This window comes from Cervus elaphus, chromosome 21 (assembly GCF_910594005.1).
Source record: "Cervus elaphus chromosome 21, mCerEla1.1, whole genome shotgun sequence".
Lineage (NCBI taxonomy): Eukaryota > Metazoa > Chordata > Mammalia > Artiodactyla > Cervidae > Cervus > Cervus elaphus.
The window spans coordinates 49448707-49469606 of NC_057835.1; positions in this window are offsets into that span (position 1 = coordinate 49448707).

The window sequence follows — 20900 nt, forward strand, 5'->3', positions numbered from 1 at the left end:
TATTCTACATTTTTTTCTTAATAAATTTTTAAAATTAGATTTTATTATTGAAAGCAAAGTTTTATTATCAGTTTTGAGAATAGGAACATAGGTAATACAGATGATATCTATAGCATAAAGAATAGAGTGGAGTGGGCGATGAAAGTGAAAGTCACTCAGTCATGTCCGACTCTTTGTGACCCCATGGACTATGCAGTCCATGAAATTCTCCAGGCCAGAATACTGGAGTGGGTAGCCTTTCCCTTCTCCAGGGGATCTTCACAACCCAGGGATTAAACCCAGCTCTCCTGCATTTCAGGCAGGTTCTTTACCAGCTGAGCCACAAGGGAAGCCCAAGAATACTGGAGTAGGTAGCCTGTCCCTTCTCCAACAGATCTTCCTGACCCAGGAATCAAGCTCGGATCTCCTGTGTTGCAGGCAGATTCTTTACCAGCTGAGCTATCAGGGTGGGCTATCAGGAGTGGGTGATGGGTCTACACAATTTTAAGCTTTTCACATTTTACAAGAAGGGGACGATAGTAACTCAGATGCTGAAAAGTTAAGGATGTATATTGCATTCACAGAGTATCGACTTTTTAAAAATTACAAAGAGGCATAACTAATAATCTAGTAGAAAAACTGAAATGAGATTCTAGTAAAATATTCAAATGGTCCCAAAGAAATCAAGAAATGCAGAACAGAGATTAAAATAAAGATGAAAAAAGCCCTTCTTTTCCAGCCTCTTCTGACCCTTCACATTTATCTAAATTGTTGTTGTTGATTAATTTCTAAGTTATGTCCAGCACTTTTGTGACCCCATGGACTGTAAACCACCAGACCCCTCTATCCGTGGGATTCTCCAGGCAAGAATACTGGAGTGGGTTGCCATGCCTTCCTCTCGGGGATCTTTCTGACCAGGGATTGAACCAGAATCTCCTGCATTAGCAAATGAATTCTTTACCACTGAGACACCCCCAAGGTAAGCCCTTTCATCAAAATTAGAGAGACTATATAGTTTTCCAGAGACACTCTGCACTTTCCCCCTTCTGCATCTTCAAGCTCACTATCTCTCTCACCTCAAATATCTTTCCTTTTCTTCCTGTGGAAACCCTAGACATGGCACAAGTCCCACTTTACTGACACTTATGAGATGGCAATTACTTTGTGCTGAAAAGACCAGAAGAAAGTTCACTCTTCCTCCAGGCAACCTCTCCTCTCTTGTGTTTTGCCTCATCCATTTCCTTCATCCCAATAGAATTTACCATTTCTTTCAATAAAATCCCATAGTGTCTTCTTAAGAGCGTGTTTAGGGCAATTCTCTTGTTTAATCTGAGCAGTAAGTCTGGGTAGGAGTTTAAGTTCTGTTTGCTTCATAAATTGCTTTCTTGCCCAGAAAGGTGCTTCAAGAAAGAGAACAATATTAGTACTTAAACAAGGACTTTTGGGTAAAAATCTCAGGGTCTGAGTACCAGATTGACCACCCTTAACTCTGTGATTGTCAGAAAATTTCCTAACTCTTCTGAGCCTCAGCTTGCCCATGTCTCAAATGGGAATAATTTTAGTCTCTAACATAGATCTGTTGCAACACGAAAGTATGATAATGTATCTAAGCCTTTTAGCACAGTGTCTAAGAGCTCAGTAACCGTAACAATTATAAAGGCAGAGGGAATGAATGATATCAGAACAACGGTGAGGATTATCACCTCTCACACCCTGTATCCCTATTCTCCGTTGCCCAAATGGTTTTTCAATCTCCAGTAATCTTCAACATTTTCCAGAACTCTGAGCTATTGCATATTTTTGGATTTTCTCCTAAATCCCTAAATCTCCTTGGGCAACTGGCAGAATCCGATTTCTGCTGAGCAGGTGTTTTTTGTCCCAGTAGTCTAAGTTCTTTCAGTGCTTGAGAACCTCTCTTTCTTTTCTTAGGCAAGTAGATTTTTTTTCTCTTCCGCCCACCCCCGGGGAGCACATCAGTGCTGGCATCGGGCCAAGGTTCCCTGGTGGAGTCTGGCATACTGGTTTGGATTTGATGATAGTCTTTAATTTTCCCAGGCCTCTCACTCAACTACTGACCCTGCAGCTCTGTCATTGCTTGGGTATTTTTATTTCAGTTCTTAAGGTAACCTTTCAGTATAGCGCAAAAGGGCTTCAAACGCTATTAAAATGCTCATACAGAGCCATTAGCCTACATTGTTTGGTCTCGAAGCTCAGGGCTGTGTTTCCCATTTTTTTAAATTGGGGATCTGAAATCAAGTTGATGAACACCAGTTTAAACCCCAAAGGTCACTACCAAGTGATTGTAGGTGAAAGGCATCTTCCAAATTTATCCCTTCCTCTCCAGCTTCATGCCAGATTCCTCCTATAGACTTTGCTCAATCCACGTTCTTGATATAATGCCAAAAGATGATGACAGTTTAGCTTCAGAAGGAACCTCTTTGGCAGCGCCTGATTTCATGTTGTCAATGTTTTGTACCTGACTTGCCTTCCTTGTTCTTCCTCTCTGGCAGACTGTTAGATACAAGTCACCGTGCAGGCAGAATGAGATAAATTAGGAAGACTCTATTGGCAATTTATCAGGAAACTGCCGCAAGGCAGACCATGAATTTCCTTGCTAACCCTCCACTTTCCATTCTCCACTCACGCTGCAGTAATAATGCTTTGTAACTACATAACGGCACTCATCCTTCAATCTCCAGTGACACTGCCCACAGCTAATTGGCTCTTATAGCATCCCTGTAGGGTAAGTAAGCAATGCTACCACTGACCCCGATTTGCCAATAACTGAAATGCAAAGTGGTCAAGTGTCTCTTGTAAGGCCATAAAGAGTGTCACTCAGAGAATTCTTCCACTGTTACCTGTTTACCCCATTCACTAGGTTTCACTGTAGCTCATATCTCCTGATGAAAGCCTGCTAATCAGAGTCTCTGGGCAAACCCAGGGAACCAGAGCTTGAAGAATGAATGCTCCTCAAAGTCCCTTAGTTTTTGTTGTTAGTTTAGTTTTGTTGTTGTTGTTTTTAAAGTTATGGTCATTAGAAGCTTCGAAAAGGACATAATCTCTCATTCTCCACTGCGACCTTTAGTATAAAAGGAACTACTGAAACTCATGGAAGAAAAGGAACTACTGGAGCTCATGGGAGAGATGTATTTCTGACAACTGGGAAAGGGAGACGCATCTTCCCAGAACCCAGAATGAAGCCTGATGTGTCTTCTGGCCCCTACAGCTGTCCTCTCACCACGAGATTCACTGTCCCGATCAAACACAACCCACTTGGGTTCCCGGGAGCAGTTCTGCCGCTTAGGACTCCAGGACTCAGCTTCAGGTGTTCTGGCTGTAGTCTGTTTGCTTGGGGACCTTACCAAAATGTCAGTAATTAAGAGAGGCCACATTGGATTCTTCCAGGACACCAAGTTACAACAAAGACCAGTTCATGAGTTATCTATTCATTCTTAGAACTAATAAGCATCCATAAAAAATCTCCTGTATGCCGGGCACTGTGGAATAAGAGTGAATAACACACACAGTGTTTCGCCTCATGAATCTTCAATCCTTCCCATTTTCTTTATCCTCTTATTCTGGCAATGCTAAGTAATGTTCAGTCATCCCAGAATTACCTTTCTGTCCTCTTCTGAACATGGGCTTTATCTCAAAATTCCAAGCATGGTAGGAAGATGGCATGTGTAGTGGGTTACATGGTGACTCCCTAAAAGTTATGTCCATATCCAAATGCCTGGAGCGGGTGAACATGACCTTATTTGGGAAAATATATAACTTTATATATTTATATATCTTACTATATATATATATAATTTCCCATATATATATATATATTTCCCATTTATATATATAAATATCTATATATATTTCCCAAATATATAATTAAGATATAATTTCCAAAGATATAATTAAGGATCTTGAGATATGATCCTCTTGGATTATCCAGGTAAGCCTAAGTCCTAATACACATGTCCTTAGAAGATACAAAGGAGAAGACGCAGAGAAGGAAGCAATGTGAAGATGGATGCAGAGACTGGAGTGATGCAGCTATATGCCAAAGAGTACCAGGGATTACCAGAAGCCATGAAGAAGTTAGGAGAGAAACATGAAATGCATTCTCTTCCTAGAACCTCTAGAGAGATGTGGCCCAGCTCACACCTTGATTTAGGATTTCTGGTTTCCAGAACTGCAAGAGAATAAAGGTGTTCTATACCACCTAGTTTGTGGCAACTTTTTTTTGCCCCAGTTACAGGGGCTTCCCCAAAGACACAGCATTAAAGAATCTGCCTGCCACTGCGGGATATGCAAGAGAGGCAGTTTCAATCCCTGGGTCAGGAACGTTGCTTGGGGAAGGAAATGACAACCCACTCCAGTATTCTTGCCTGGAAAAAAATCCTGTGGACAGAGGAGCCTGGCAGGCTACAGTCCATGGGGTTGCAAAGAGTTGGACATGACTGAGCGACTAAGCATAGACACAGACAGACAGGCAATTAATACAGCATGGCACATTGGCCTTAGAAGATGTACACAGAAACATTTGTCTATGACCAGTGGGCACACTTGGGTGACTTTTTCAAAGTCAGAGTCCTGACTCTTTTAACACATGTCCTGAGGCTGAAGTGATGAGCCACAATAACATCCAGTCATTAATTTTGTTCCATCTTTTGAAGGACGTTCTCTCACTTTTCTCTAAGAGCAATTTAACAATAGAAAGCAAGTGATGCTTTTGAACTGTGGTGTTAGAGAAGACTCTTGAGAGTCCCTTGGACTGCAAGGAGATCCCACCAGTCCATCCCAAGGGAAATCAGTCCTGAATATTCATTGGAAGGACTGATGCTGAAGCTGAAACTCCAATAGTTTGGCCACCTGATGTGAATAACTGACTCATTAGGAAAGATCCTGATGCCGGGCAAGATTGAAGGCAGGAGGAGAAGGGGACGACAGAGGATGAGATGGCTGGATGGCATCACCAGTTCAACGGACACGAGTTTGAGCAAGCTCTAGGAGTTCCTGATGGACAGGGAACCCTGGCATGCTGCTGCAGTCAATGGGGATGCAAAGAGTTAGACACTACTGAGCAACTGAACTGAACTGAACTGAATTGAAAATATCAAACCAGTTACCGAGAAATACATATTCCTTTTGCTTTGGTTTGCATAAATTATTCTCTGGGAAAGATGCATACAGATTATAGTACAAATTATGTTAACAATAATAGGTCAACAGCCACAATTTGCCAGTTCCACTTATTTATTGTCCAAGAGAAAGGCAGAAAATAAATATTCATGGGACAAAGGTTGGGGAGCTCCCATGTCTGTAAAGGGTCTTGTGTAAGTCAGTCTCCCAGAACACCCCTCTGTAGATGAGGAGAATTGTCTGGTATTGTTTCTAACCAAAACCTAAGTTCCCCAAGGATGGGGGCATCTATGTTGCTTATCATTGTACCCCTCCTCATGCCTAGTATAGTTTCCGACTCTTGGTATTAACAGTGTTAACTATAGCTCACCTTTCTTGTATGCTTAATATTTCAGATTTATTCTAAGTTCTTTACATGTATTGACTGATTTGATCTTCAGAGCAATCCTATGAAAGAGATTCTTATATGATCCCTATTTTACAATAAGAACACAAAGTCAGGCTAATAAATATTTCTTTTGCTCATGATGCAAATTATCTCACTGATTGAATTTCTAAGCATCTCTAGCTACTGGGTTGAGTATTACTTTTTACTGTCTCAGTTTATAGGCAAAATCTCTCCACATAATTGTTCTATCTTATCAATTTTATTGAGGTAAAATTTGTACACAATAAAATAATACAAATGTACTTGTACAGTTTAATGAGGTTTGAGAAATGTGTTTGGTTATTTCCAGCACAATAAGCATAAAAAAATATTTTCGTTATCCTTAATTTTTCCCTCATGCCTCTTTGCAGTCAACTCTCTTTTCAAAACCCAATCCAGACCACCTTTTCTGTATATAAAAATTAGTGTCATATAAATAGAATTGCACAATGCTGTTGTATCTAACTCAGCATGCTATTTTTGAGATTCATCTGTGTTGTGCCTTTTTGTGTGTGCTCAGTCATGTCTGACTCTTTGCAACCCCAGGGACTGTAGCCCATCAGGCTCCTCTCTGTTCATGGAATTTTCCAGGCAAGAAATACTGGAGTGGGTTGCCATTTCCTTCTCCAGGGGATCTTCCCAACCCAGGAATCGAAACTGCATCTCTTGCATCTCCTGCATTGGCAGGTGGATTCCTTACCACTTGTGCCACCTGGGAAGCCCTGGAGATTCATCTTTGTTGTATATATTAGTATGTGTCTGTAACTGCTGGATAATAGCTTGTTGAATGAATATACCACTTCTTGATACATGTGTGTGTTGCTTTCAGTTTGTGGCTATTATGAGTAAAGCTGTTGTGAACACTATGTGTAGACAAGTGTTTGCATTTCCCTTGGAGTGAAATTTCTGGGTCATGCGTAAGTGTATGTTTAACTATACAAGAAACTGCCAAGTTGTTTCCCAAAGTAATTATACAGTTAACGCTTCCATTGACAATGTATGAAAGTTCAGGCCTTGTCCACATGTAATAGTGTCAGTCTTTTCAATTTTCAGTTATTGGACAGTGTGTACTATCATTGTGATTGCATTCCTTAATGAGTAATGAGGTTGAAATTTTTTTTTCTTGTGCTTATTGGCTCTTTAAATATATTATTTTATGAAGTGTATGTTCAAGCTTTTGCCAACTTTTTATTGGCTTGCTCATCTTATTACTGAGATGTAAACTTTACATATTTTGAAAATGTCTGTTGCCAGATCAGGTTGCAGATGTCTTTTCTCAGCCTTCAGCTTGCCTTTTCATTTTCTAGACAGTGTCTTTTAAAGAGAAAGTTTTAATTTTGCTGAAGCTCCAATTTATCAATCTCTTCCTTCCATTGTGAGTGATTTTTATAATCAAAAAAGCCTTGCCTGCATTTGAAAAGCCCCTGATGCTGGGAAAGATTGAGGACAGGAGGAGAAGGGGACGACAGAGGATGAGATGGTTGGATGGCATCAACGACTCAACGGACATGAGTTTGAGTAAACTCCGGGAATTGGTGATGGACAGGGAGGCCTGGCGTGCTGAGGTTCATGGGGTCGCAAAGAGTCAGACATGACTGAGCAACTGAACTGAACTGAACCCAAAGGTCACAAAAGATTTTCTCTTATGTTTTCTTCTAGGAATTATATAACTTTTTAAAATCGAAAAGTCATCAATTTTAAGTTTTTATTGTTGTTTGAGATAATTGTGGTCTGGGTTTTTTTTTTTTTTTTTTTTCGTTTTTTTGTTTTCCTATATTGTTACTTAGTTGTTCCAATACAGCTTATGGATAAGAGTATTCTTTTTCCATTGAGTTAACTTACAAACTTTCTCCCAAATCAGCATTCCTATCTACTGACCTGTATTGCTGTGCTTATGTCCATACTACAGGCTTCTAACTACTACAGCTTTGTAATGTATCTTGAACTTAGGAAGTGGGAGTCCTCCAACTTTGTCTCACTTTTTCAAAGTTATTTTAATTTTTGTACATTTTTTTCACAGCTAATCAAATGTTATAATTAGCTTTTCAATTTCAGAAAAAGTCTGCTAGGATTTTGATGGACATTATATTGAATTCAGACATCAATTTGGGTAGAATTGACATTTTGACATACTGGATTGTCTGATCCAGGCATATGATCTATTTCTTCATTTAAGTCTTTATTAATTTCTCTTAGGAGTGTTCTATTGTATTCAGTTTAGAGGTCTTGTGTAACATTTGTCAAATTTCTTCCTAGGAGCCTCATAGGGTTCCAAGTGCCCATTGCTAGTATGTGGAAATATAATTGATTATTTTTTACATATAGTCACCTTTGTTCAGTAACTCTCCAAGTGGTTCTAGTAGCATTTTGTGGGTTACTTGGGATTTTCTGTTGTCTGTAATAAAGATAGTTTTACTTCTTTCTTTCCAATTTGGTTGTTTTTTATTTTTTATTGCCTTATTAGACTGACCCAGAATCACCAGTACAAGATTGAATAGCTGATTCTACTCATGTTAGATCACTTGATACTGTTCCATGGTTAGTGAGGCTGTATGAATTTTGTTCTGCCCTTGTATCTCTGTGATGCAGTTTAGACAATTTCTTTCACTATGACTTGAAGTCTAATAACCTTTTCCTCTGCAGTAGAATCTCCTACATACATTCAGTGAATTTTCCAATTCAGTATTGAATTTTCTACTCTATAAATTTTATTTCATTCTTTTTATAGTTTTTCACTTTTCCCTTTACTGTGTTCATGTTTCTCTCTATATCACTGAACATATTTAAAATAACAGTTTTAAAGTCATTAATATTTCCATAATCTCTGTCATTTCTTAAGCTCTTTTTATTGACTTTTCTTCTGTTTATGGATCCTGATTTCCTGCTTCTTTATGTACCTAGTAATTTTTTAATTAGATACTAAGTATTATGATTGTTACCTGGTTAAGTACCTGCATTTTGCTTTCGTCCTAAAAAGAGTGTCGTCTTTTGTTCTGGTAGCCAGTTATTTTGCTTCTAGGTCAACTTGATCCTCTCAAGGCTTGTTTTTAAGCTTTACCAGGGCTTGTTTAGTGAAGTGTCAGATCTTTGGCTAGCATAACACTGTTCTGAATGAGTTGTCATTATGGCATCTCCCTCTTAAATGCCTCGAGTGTTCAGTGAGGTCTCCCAGCTCTTCTTGGTCAAAACTAATTTTCTCAGCCTTGTGCAAACTGAATTGGTTATTTGTTTTACAGTTAGGGTGCACCTCATTTGTTTTCCTTTGTTTGGGAATTACACAACTTTATTGTTCTTTGTCTAGTGTCTGAATATTGGTTTTCTGTTTCATGAATTTAGTTCAGTTTTCTGGTTATTGTTGGTGGAATGAGCAGTCCAGTCTTTCCTTTGTTTGGGAATAGTTCTTTGCCTACTGTCTCTGAATATTGGGGTTTTTTTTTTGTTTGTTTGTTTCATGAATGTAGTCCAGTTTTCTAGTAGACTAGATGGTGGAATGGGTGGTCCAGTCTTTTCATCATAGTTGAAAGCAATGTACTCAGCATAATTGTTGAATGAAGACCCTCAAGTTCTCATTTCATGATCTAGAAGTGTAGTATTTTACCCCAAATTCCCAGTTTTCTGGGGAGTCTACTTATTTTCTTGGTTCCTTATCTACTTTCCTTCACTCCTGAGGAATGTTTTGATCTCTCTTAAAGTCTTTTCTTTTGTCCGATTCCCAAAGGATCACCAATACAAGTATATTATATATGATAGTATATTACTGAATACTGGTTAACAGAGCAACAATACACTATACCAGATTACAAATAGATACTTAAAATAGAATATTTGACATCCACAGTCTTGAAGATACTTGACTGTCCTTTGCGGAAATTTCTTTCTGTACATCTGCCCCACAGAGGCCTCAGTCCGAGCCATTCCTTGAGATTCACTCATTTTCCTTTTATAATTCCTATAGCTATATTTTCTCTTTATCCAATTCCATAATTCCTAGCCCTGATCTCTCTCAAGTTAACAATCCCAAACTAAGTATTCTTATAACTTCCTTGAACAGAGCAGTGCATATTTTTCTCCTTAAACTTGTCCTTCTAGACCAGTGCTTTTCGATCTTGGCGGCTCTTTAAAAATCACTAAAAGATAGGAATGTAAATTCTGCTTCCTAGGTCTTATCCAAGCCCAATAACATCAGAATTTCCTGGTGAACCCTGGGCATCTCTATTTCTACTTTTGAAGATTCTCTGGTGATTTTCAGTTGAGAACCGTTGCTGGATATTGTACCCATAGGGCTGTCTTTCTCAGCTGGAAAGACTTTTTCAATTGTGTTTATCAACCAAATCACCATACACCTCATCTCTCCATCCTGAAGAACACAGTGAATCAGCAGAAAGTTTGAAATTTTGTTTTTGTTTTTAAGCTTACCTTGTCCTAGATCAAATATTTGAGCTGAGTATCTTCTTCTAATGTTCTGAAAGTGAGAGAAAGGGAGTGCGTGTGTATGTGTGCTAGGTAGCTTCAGTCATGTCCAACTCTTCGCAGTGACTCCATGGGCTGTAGCCCCCCAGGCTCCTCTGCCCGTGGGGTTCTCCAGGCAAGAATACTGGAGTGGGTTGCCATGCCCTCCTCCAGGGGATCCGCCCGATCCCAGGGATCAAACCCGCCTCTCTTACATCTCCTGCATTGGCAGGCAGTTTCTTTACCACTAGCACCCCCTGGGAAGCCCAAGAGAAAGGGAATAGATTTATTTGTATAGAGCAAAACCTATAAATCATATTTTTCTTATCTTTATATGCTTTTAGTCTTTTATGTGCTCTAAAATGTTAACAGATTCAGTTTTAACCCTTCAAATTCTGTCAGTTTTAGTCACTCTTAGTCTATTAAAGAAGTTGAGGTAATTATCTCATGGTGAAGTTTTCTACAGTTGCCTAATCCTTAGTTTTATACAAAACCAGAGAGGGTGCATCACGTCTCTGTTTTCACCACCTAGTTTTGGGCCACTTTCTTAATCTGAGTACATTTTAGAGGGTGGGATGTAAAGTCCTTGGGCTGAAGATTTTAAACCTTAAACTTATCTTTATCTAGACTTTTAAAAATTTATTTCTAAGAGAAGAAAGTGTGAGTCTCCAGATAACCGTCTTGTCAAATTTTTACACTATTTCAAAGGCTCCTTGGAGAAGTGTCAGTGTTGGCAACAATAGATAGAACATTCTTAAGGATTTATACCAAGGAATGCACATTTCCTTCACTGTATTTCATTTAAAAGACAGCACATTTGGACTCTGGAATTGAACTGTACATTAACTAGTTCTTTATTCAAGATTAAGGGGAAAATTGTTAATTGTTGTCAATATCCTCCTGCAATAGGGGGCTCTTTGTCTATCACCTGATGGTAATACTTAAAAAATTCTTAAAATACTTAAGAAAGCTGAGCTTCAAAGTATCTGATTAACTTTGTTATTGGTCTCTCGTGTGAGCATCAGCAAAGTTACTGATCTTGTGGCTCCCAGATAATATTCTTTCTGCTATAAAATTGTGATATTCATTTAACAGATTTTTTAAAAAAGCTTAAATGTGACATAGTGTTTCTTAAACTTTGACATCTGACCAAACTATGGTCCTCCTTCAGCAAATACCCTCACGTGCACACAGTATATGTATGCCTTCTTACAATTTGCACATACGTTCAGGGAGTTCTGGGGTCTTAAAACCAATCCATGGATTCCTCATTAACAGCTCCTCATCCAGATGTAGGTTCAGGGCAAGAACAGAATATCAGATATTTCAGCCCTGACTTTCTGAGAGTTGTGGTGGAAAGGGTTACCTCTCCAACTAAGAGTCAAGAAAATTTTCTTCCCAGAAGGCAAAACTGTTTTGTTTTGTTTTTTATTTGGTGTTTTAACCTAAGCTAATTCCTTAAATATTAGTCAGCATGGAAACATCAGCCAGCCAATTGACGTCAAGATAGTTCCTGGCTTAGATTGTGTAACTCTTGCAGAATTTCCTTTTCACACCTTTGTTGGCCCTTCTGTGTGTGCACATTTTTTTCCTTCTTTTCCCTATTTTTTAAAATAAAAAGTAATTCTAGTCTGCATTCTTAAATGTAGTCTATCTTCATTGGAAAAGTTTCCTCCAAGAACGTTGTTGTTGTTTAGTTGCTCTGTCGTGTCTGACTCTTTGCAACACCATGGACCTGCCAGGTTCCTCTGTCCATAGCATCTCCCAGGCAAGAATACTGGAGTGGGTTGCCATTTCCTTCTCCAGGGGATCTTCTTGACCCAGGGATGGAACCCATGTATCCTGCATTAGCAGGCAGATTCTCCACCACTGAGCCACCAGGGAAGCCCCTCCAAGAACATTAGCTAATGAAAAGTCAAAAAGAGAGGGTTAAGAAGCTGTTTCCCTCCACCAAAGGCAAGAGTGATAATATTCCCTCAGTAGATGTGTTTTGAAGTGAATCTGAGTCATTCTCACAAGATATTAAATAGTATCCATGTGCCCAGAAAAGAGGTAAATTCTCACTGTTAAAGGTGACTAAGATACAGGTAAAGAATATTCTGCGGACATAGGATAGAACCACTGTTAACAGCAGGGTAACTCTCCTTAGCACTTCCAGGCATAGATTGGATAAATAAGATGTGGTGTACAGACACACAAAATGGAATACTACTCAGACATAGGAAAAAATGAAAATTTGCCATTTGTAACAACCTGGATGGACTTGGAGGAAATTATGCTAAATGAAATAAGTCAGAGAAAGACATCAGTGAAAGACAAATACTATATGTGTGGAATCTAAAAAACACAACAAGCTAGTGAATATAACAAAAAACAAGGCAGACTCACAGATAGAGAGTACAAATTAGTGGTTACCAGTAGGGAGAGGGAAGGAAGGAGGGGAAATACAGGTGTAGGGGAATAAGAGGTACAAACTATAATGTATAAAATAAGCTACAAGGGGAACTTCCCTGGATGGTCCAGTGGTTAAGAATCTGCCTGCCACTGCAGGGAACACGGTTTTGATGCCTGGTCCAGGAAGATTCCTCTTGCTGCGGGGCGACTAAGCCCGTGTACTACAACTCCTGAGTCGGTGTGCTGAAACTACTGAAGTCCATGCGTCCTAAAGCCTGTGCTGGGCAGCAAGAGAAGCTACCACAATGAGAAGTGCACCCCACGACTAGAGAGTAGCCCCCCACTCGCCACAACTGGAGGAAGCCTGTGCACAGCAATGAAGACCCAGTGCAGCCAATAAATAATTTTTTAAGAAAGCTACAGGGATATATTGTACAACATGGAGAGCATAGCTAATATTTTGTAATAACTATACATGGAGCACAGTATTTAAAAATTGTGAATCACTGTATTTTACACCTGTAATTTATATAATATGGGACAGCACCTATACTTCAATTAAAGTAATAAAAAGTAAAATGTAGATGAAAAATCCAAAAAAAGAAAAGCAATGGGAAAGTGGAACAGGTGTTCTTACCCTAACAGGGCTGGGATCCTGTGGGTCTGTAGGGACAGATGGCCAGTGAATCAGAAAGGCCACAGGAAGGGGAGGTAGTAACTCAATTAGCTGGTGCCTCGGGGATCTGACTCTTACATACAATGTGCCTCTCACCAGGAGAATGTGGCTTCCCTAGCTTCAGGCTGATTGCCTACCCTTTGCATTTCTTTGCTTATTTACAATGACCTTTGATGTTCCTTTTCTGTCAAGCTTCACCTTGCAAATGCATGGCCTTGAGGGTGAAGGAGGGCCTCCTTACGCTTTGGCCTCGTCTTCACCCTGCTTGCGTGCTCAGCCATGTCTGACTCTTTGTGACCCCATGGACTGTAACCCATCAGGCTCCTCTTTCCATGGGATTCTCCAGGCGAGAATGCTGGAGTGGGTTGCCATTTCCTTCTCTAGGGCATCTTCCCGTCCCAGGGATCGGACCTGGGTCTCCTGAATCTCCTGCGTTACAGGCAGATCCTTCACAGCTTGAGCCATCGGGGAAGCCCACACTTTGGCCCCAGGTACCTTGATCGTCCGGCCCTGCCTAGAATAAAAGAGCTGAAGAGGAAAAGTGAGAAGGGACAGCCTTCTGCCTAACACCCTGTAGCCAAGGTTTACAGAGGACAGATGTGTGTTCCTGGGTGAAAGAACTGCTCCCTTTTTCTTCTTATGATGCCCTCTCTGCCCAAGTTCAAGTTCTCCTTGGGCGTTCCTGCCACAGAGAGAGTAAAAAGAGCTGACATGAAACATGGCAGAAATTTGCCAAGATGGTTGTTGCTGGCCTTCCTGTTGGCCTTGGCTATCTTGGTTTTGAAGCAGCATCTCAGAGTCCCTTTCCTTCCACTTGATAGAGAGACTGAGGTTGCATCAAGTGCTACAAGGATTTTTCTTTGCACTTGAAGGCAACTTCTTTTTTCCTAAATCTAAACTTGATATAGGAAGGCCGTAGATAAGTCTTTGAAGACTTCAGTACCCAGACTCACTTACACTGGATCCATTTAACTCCCAGAGAAAATGTGTGGCCCTCATTCACATGGAGGTGATGGAGCATTGCATGTTTCTATTTTCCAAAGTAATTTAGAGTTTAGAGGAAGTAGTGCTGCAGAAACCATACTTGAGAAACCAAGCACCACCCTCGGAGAGTTGGAGAACTCAAGTTTATCACGCCAGCAGGCCCAGAGGAGTTAACGCGCCAAGCTCTGAGCCCCAAACACCTGTTCTCTTTCTGCTCCTGATCGCTGTCCCTGAACTGAGAAAGAGCGTTTGTGGCAGGAGTGTCCCTGGTGTCCTCTGTCCCTCAAAATGGGAAGCAGTAAGTTGACTCCACCCACATTTATGGGATTCTTACTTTGCACGTGGTGTTACACTGGGGGCTGAAGATCCACCGAAGAGTCAGATTATCTTCCCTGTTCTCAAGGAATTGACAGAAGGATAAACAACCACTTTTTGGGGATTCATTAAGTTCCATTAATTTATTGATGTCTGTAGCATTTCATGGGCTTCCTTGGTGACTCAGATAGTAAAGAATCTGCCTGCAATGCAGGAGACCCAGGTTCCATTCCAGTCGGGAAGATCCGCTGGAGAAGGGCACGGCAACCCACTCCAGTATCCTTGCCTGGAGAATCCTGTGGAGAGAGGAGCCTGGCAGGCTAAAGTCCATGGGGCACAGAGTCACGACTGAGCAACTAACACTAGCTTTTCACCATCTGTGGGACTTTGCTGTTGATAAGCGGCTCGTCTTTACACTGGATTTTATGGCTTCATCTCCTGAAACCTTACTACGCCCAGCACAACCCTGAAACAAGGCAGGTGTCCATAAATATGAGTAGATTGATTGACTGAATGGAGGTAGCAATAACAGCAGGTTTTTGCATAAGTAATAATAAGGGAAGTTCTGCTTTGGTACTTTTTAACATTCTGATCCATTTCCTAACTCCCCACTGTAAACAGAGGCATCCTTCCTGGTTCTGGGAGATGCACAGGCCCTTGCAGCCCAGTGACAGACAGCCTGAAGCCCAGCCTGCTTTTGCTGCTCCGAGGCAGACGAGGGTCCGGGGGTAAAAATGAGGGTCCAGATGCTCTGCTGTGGTTCCAGCACATCCTCGAGCCGCCCACACCCTTCACGGCCCCGTCTCTTCCTCTGTGCTCCGTCCCATTCCAGTCTGATCTGCCAGCTCCCATTCCTCGTGTTTATCCATCAGCTCTGGTATCCACGCCTTCGCCGGCACCTCTGGAAACCTTAACTAAAGGAGGCCCGTCTTTGAAGACCGTGTCGGTCTTCAAAGAGATCACAGAAAGGAAGACTGTGAAGGGGAGAACGGCGGTCATTGCAACTATTCTTCCTTTTGATCCTCTAAAATAGATTGTGAGTGTGACCGCCAGGCATCTGTGACTTGAGCCCCTTCCCTCCCCCCCACCTTGTTTTTTAATGTTGTGCCGGTTACTTCACAGCCTGAGCTGTTTATGAGCTTGGCACTGAGATGGGGGAGCTGGGAGTGGGGGGCTGGGGAGGAGGAAATGTTGAGAGAGAAGCCAGAGAGGGCGGCAGGCCCCTCAAAATGCTTAAATCCTTTCCTCTGCCCCTCCTCCCCCCACACACCACTGCTGCCCAGAGGCATGAAAATATCAAGGAAAATTCCTCCATTTCTAAGGAACTGCTGGCTGACAGTTCTCGAACCTCTCACCTTGGTTTCCGGTATTATTGGCACATTCTCTAATTTGTCCTCCGGGATGTGGGTAATTAAAGGTTATGAGGTTTGGGCAATTATCCAACAACCGTGCTTCTCCGCAAAGACTGCCGATGTTAAAACGCCAGCCCGCGCTCTCCTCTCTGCCTCCCTGCCATCAGCCACCGGGTTCCCTTTCATGGGGATCACACCCTGGAATGCCACACTTAATTGGGAAGGAAAAAAGCCCTTTCATGCTCTCATTCACCTCTCTGGTTTTCATACCTCGCTTTTCATTTCCTGGGGGAGGCGTGCGATGCTGTGTCAGCCCCGCTGTGCCCCCTCGGTGCTGGCTGGCCTTGCTCTATGTTATTGCCACATAAATATTTTGCACTGGAGGGGCTGTGTGTGCCTTTTGCTTTTGTTTTAAGAAAGCTCCTCACATGCCCAGCCTTAGGATTTTGCCGCTGGAGAGTGGGAGGCAGCACACATTTTAATCAGGTCTTATAGGTCCAGCTGCCACTCTGCCCCGAGTCTCACAGGCCCTCTGGGGGAGCACTCGGGCCACAAAACCACCTGCAGGCTCCCAGTGCTGTTTCTTAAAGTTTGGGGTGATGCCTTACTTTTTTTGTAGCAGACTGTTCCCCTCACCCATTCCTAATGGCTCTCTAAAGCACATCAGTGAATGAATGAAAGAAGTTGGTTGTAATGAACTGAGTCATTATCCTTTATCAGTGGTTATTGTTTATTAAGCTCATGTTGACAGGCAATTCCACTGCTCTCCTCTTCTCAGCTTTCCTACTGGACAGGGGTGTTTTGCCTCCATTTTACAGAAGAGGAAATGGAAATGGAGAGGTGGAAAAACTTTTGCAGGATTGCAGAGTAAGAGATGGAGCTAAGAGCAGATACAAGTTTCCTCCTCAACCATGTTATGATGAGGCAGGAGTAGATGATGTGTCTGATTTGTTGTTGTTGTTGTTGAGTCACTAAGTTGTGTCCGACTCTTTGCAACCCCATGGGCTGCAGCATGCCAGGCTCCCCTGTCCTCCACCATCTCCTGGAGTTTGCCAAAGTTCATGTCCATTGAGTCAGTGAAGCCATCCAACCATCTCATCTTCTGCCGTTCCCTTCTCCTTTTGCCGTCTGATGTTTCTGATATTGACCCCAAAGATACATTTCTCCCTAGAAAATATCACGGGGCTGAAATGTACCCTTCCTGTCTGACATGTACAGAAACTGTAACTTTTCTCTTTTGAATAACAGGCCTCATATTGCTCTGAAATTCTCATTTCTGATGATTGTGTGTGTACATGTGTGTGTGTGGTGTGTAGTTCAAGGATGAGATATGGGAGGGAATACTTAATAAACGTAACTTAGTCTCTTCTGGTTTAAAACATTCTCTCTGATGAAAATTAGTATATGCACACAACACCCATATTACATATACACACATACAGTGACTGTTGTGTATATGGTGTACTGATCCATGTTTGACAATCATCTTTTGCGGGGGGCATTTCTGATTTGTAACATTTACCAATCTCTGTGATGTAAATACCCCCACTGTGGCCAGTTTCAAGCTATCAATGTGACATTGCTAACTGTGTAGCTGGGAGAAAATGTTTTCAATTCGCTTTCACTAGCCAGTGTAGATTGGCTCCACAATCACAATAAATAAATAAACAAACAAATGTATGTTTATATGTATATGTAAAACAACTTTAAATATATATAATAAATATTTATTATATTATAAATATGTTTTTATATATTATAAATATATAATGTATATATAATATATAATGTTTATATTATATATAAATATATATTTAAATATACATATATAGGGTTGGTCATGGTTGAAGTGACTTTAGCAGCAGCAGCAGCATACACACACACATATGTGTACCAGTGGCCCTCCATATCTAGTTGAGCCAATTGTAGGTTGAAAATACTCAGAAAAAGAATTCTAGAAAGCTCCAAAAGCAAGACTCGAACTGCTACCCACCAGGAACTATTTACATAGCATTTACAACTATTTACATAGTATTTTCAACCATTTAATAGCATTTACATTGTATTAGGTATTATCACTAATCTAGAGATGATTTAAAGTATAGAGGAGGATGTGTGGAGGTTATGTGTAAATACTATGCTATTTTGTTTAAGGGACTTGAGGATCCTCATTTTGGTATCTGCCTCCTTAGATACCAAGGGGCAACTGTGTATGTGTATATGCATGTATGTAAATATACATAAATATATATATATTCAGTCTCAGCTGAAACTCCATATCAGAACTGCTCACCCCTTTCAGGGGTTGTCCTGCTTCCTCCTCTGAAGACCTCACCTGGGTGCAGACTTGGGTTCAGTACCTCCAGGTGAGCAGAGGGACACCGTGACCGCGGGTACCGGGTCCTGTCCTCTAGGGAGGCTTGCACTAAGAGGCCCCAGGTCCTTCTTGGCCACTAGCGTCCTGTGCTGGGTGTCCCCGGAGTGGCCCTGGTTCATATGTCTGCCGGATTTTACCCTGTAGTCAGGCATTCTGCCGTCACCTCCGGTTAAAAGGCTGTTGCTTTCTGCAGTTGTATTTTCCTGCCCCTTTGGTCTGCCACTCCTCTTAGATGCTTCCTCTCCCCAGCGCTGCTGGCGCAGTAGCCCATGAGGCCCCTCTCCTTCGCCACTCCGCTCTGAGTCAAGTCACTGTGGCACCTTGCTGAACCTGAAGTTGTTCTGAGGGACTTTCACACTATCTCAAATTCCAGGTTGGAATTCCCACCAGCCAAACGCCACCCAGATATTTCTAACCCAGCTTTTGCTTTCTAGCCTCAACAAGGAGGGGGAGGAAAGTGAGGCCATTTGCTCCTAAGGCTATTCTCAAAGCTCCTCCCCGTCCCCACGTCCAAAGGGTTATCCGTCTCTTGTGTGTTTTCTCTGAATTCCCCCTCTCCTATCTGTTCCAGCATCAGGTCTCCAGTGTCTGGCTGGTCACAACTCTGAAATCCCTCATCACTCAGCACAACTTTGGCTCTGGCAGTGTAAAAACACTTGCCTTCTGACTACTGGCTGGTTTTGGACTTCAGCAATTTCATTTTGAAACCCAAAGCTTGGGAAATAACTTTATTCTCAGCGGTGTTATCTCCCCCTGAGTGAATAAAATGCCATGTCTGTAATGGGTGTGAACTGGTAGGGCAACATATTTCATAGGGGTTGAGAAGCCATCAACTTAATATGACTAAAGATATGATGACCTCTGGGCTTCCCAGGTGGCACTAGTGGTAAAGAACCCACCTGCCATTGCAAAAGACAGAGATGTGAGTTTGATCCCTGGGTTGGAAAGATTCCCTTGAGGAGGGCATGGCAACCCACTCCAGTGTTCTTGCCTGGAGAATCCCATGGACAGAGGAGCCTGGTAGGCTACAGTCCATGGGGTCACAAAGAGTTGGAGTGACTTAGCACGCATGCATGATGACCTCTAACCATGATGAGACCAGATCATCACTTGCTTTTGAGAAAGCAAGGAGCAGCTAAAAAGTGAAAAAGTTCCCTAGATATGATTTAATTGTGCCTGATGTATGGAAACTCCAGAGCTGACAATAGGGAAAATACTTTTGACAAGTCCAAAGTGGGTGGGTGGCAACCATAGGCTTGTTGAATTCCTAAGAGAAAAGAGTATCATCCAAAACCCAAAAGCACATGTAACTTTGTTACTATCCAGTTACTAAGTCATCTGTTACCATGCATCTCTGGTCCAGGGAAGCCCTCCTCTCTTAGCTCCATTCTATTCTGTTTGGCCTGTGGGACTGTGAGAGCTTTGAAGGTGGCCACCAAATCTTTTGTGTCTTTATAACTGAGCATCTAAGAACAGTGTTGGACACATAAGCATTTGTCAAATGGATGTCCCCCACAGCAAGCGAATGTTGGGCCAATTCTGAATCATGTCTCACAGACTGTAAGAATTTAGAACAAAATCATCAATCCATAATAAGGCAAGAAGGGAGAGTAAGAGGTCCAGGGTCAGCCCAATATAGAGCAGGGGTAAAAATAAAATTTTGACCTACTTTACTGTGTGGTTCCCTCCAGGTGCCGGCCTGTCACTCACAAGCTGCCTCTGGACGACTGAGGGTCTGATAGGGACTCATTCCTTAATCTCCTAGGGTCCATTACCATGGACATAAGACAAAGCCAGTGCTTACTGTCTGTTATGGAATGGATCAGGAAATTTCACTCACTGGATCAGAGCCAGCAGAGATGTCTGGGTCTCAGAATCATCTTTGAACACCCTTAAAAACATGTACACATCACATTGGTTGGAGAAAGAAATGGCAACCCACTCCAGTGTTCTTGCCTGGAAGATCCCTCCTGGACAGAGGAGCCTGGAGGGCTACGGTCCATGGGGTCGCAAAGAGTTGGACATGACTTAGCGACTAAGCACAGCAACAACATAAAATTGATAGTTGACTTTACCATGGCATGTATTTACATAAATCAATCCATTGGTGAAAATATTTTTGCAGAAGGTTAAACCAAATAGTCCCTCCAAATACATGAAACTGAAAGTGTAATTTTATTCATATTCGTGTGTGTATGTGTGTGTGTCTAGCAGTTTTTTCCAGCTTGGACTAAATTCAGGAGAAAAATCCCACTTTTAATTTGGGAAGTCTCTGGCTGGTTTGAGAGAGCCTGTCTTTCCCCCTAGCTGCCAGTAGGTGGAGCTCATGCCTCACGCCCAGCTCGGGGTCCAGCCTGCCTTCTGCCCAAGTGCCAAGAGAGCGGAAGGCTGAGGCGGTCAGGAGAAAAGAGACGAGATGCAGATTTGTGGAGGGGGACGAGGTGTGCTTGCAAAAAACCACCTGTTTTTCTCAAATGTCGCTGCTTTGGTGAACCATTTTCTGACAGATAGAAAATGAGTGCTATCTATAGAAATAAGCCCGTCTCTACCCATCTTCTTTCTGCGCAGCTTCCTTTTCCACAGAGGAAAGTACTTCTTCCTGCAACGTGTGGGTTTTTTTTTTTTGGGGGGGGGGGTGCTGGAATTACATGTTTTTCTGAACTGTGTGTTGTAAGTTTCTCTGTGACATTTACAATGAGGTTCTAAGTGCTGCCCTTGGTAACTCTTATCTAATGTGCTTAAAGACGGGAGAAAAAAGTGAAAGTGACAGTGAAAGTCGTTTAGTCATTTAGTCGTGTCCGACTCTTTGTG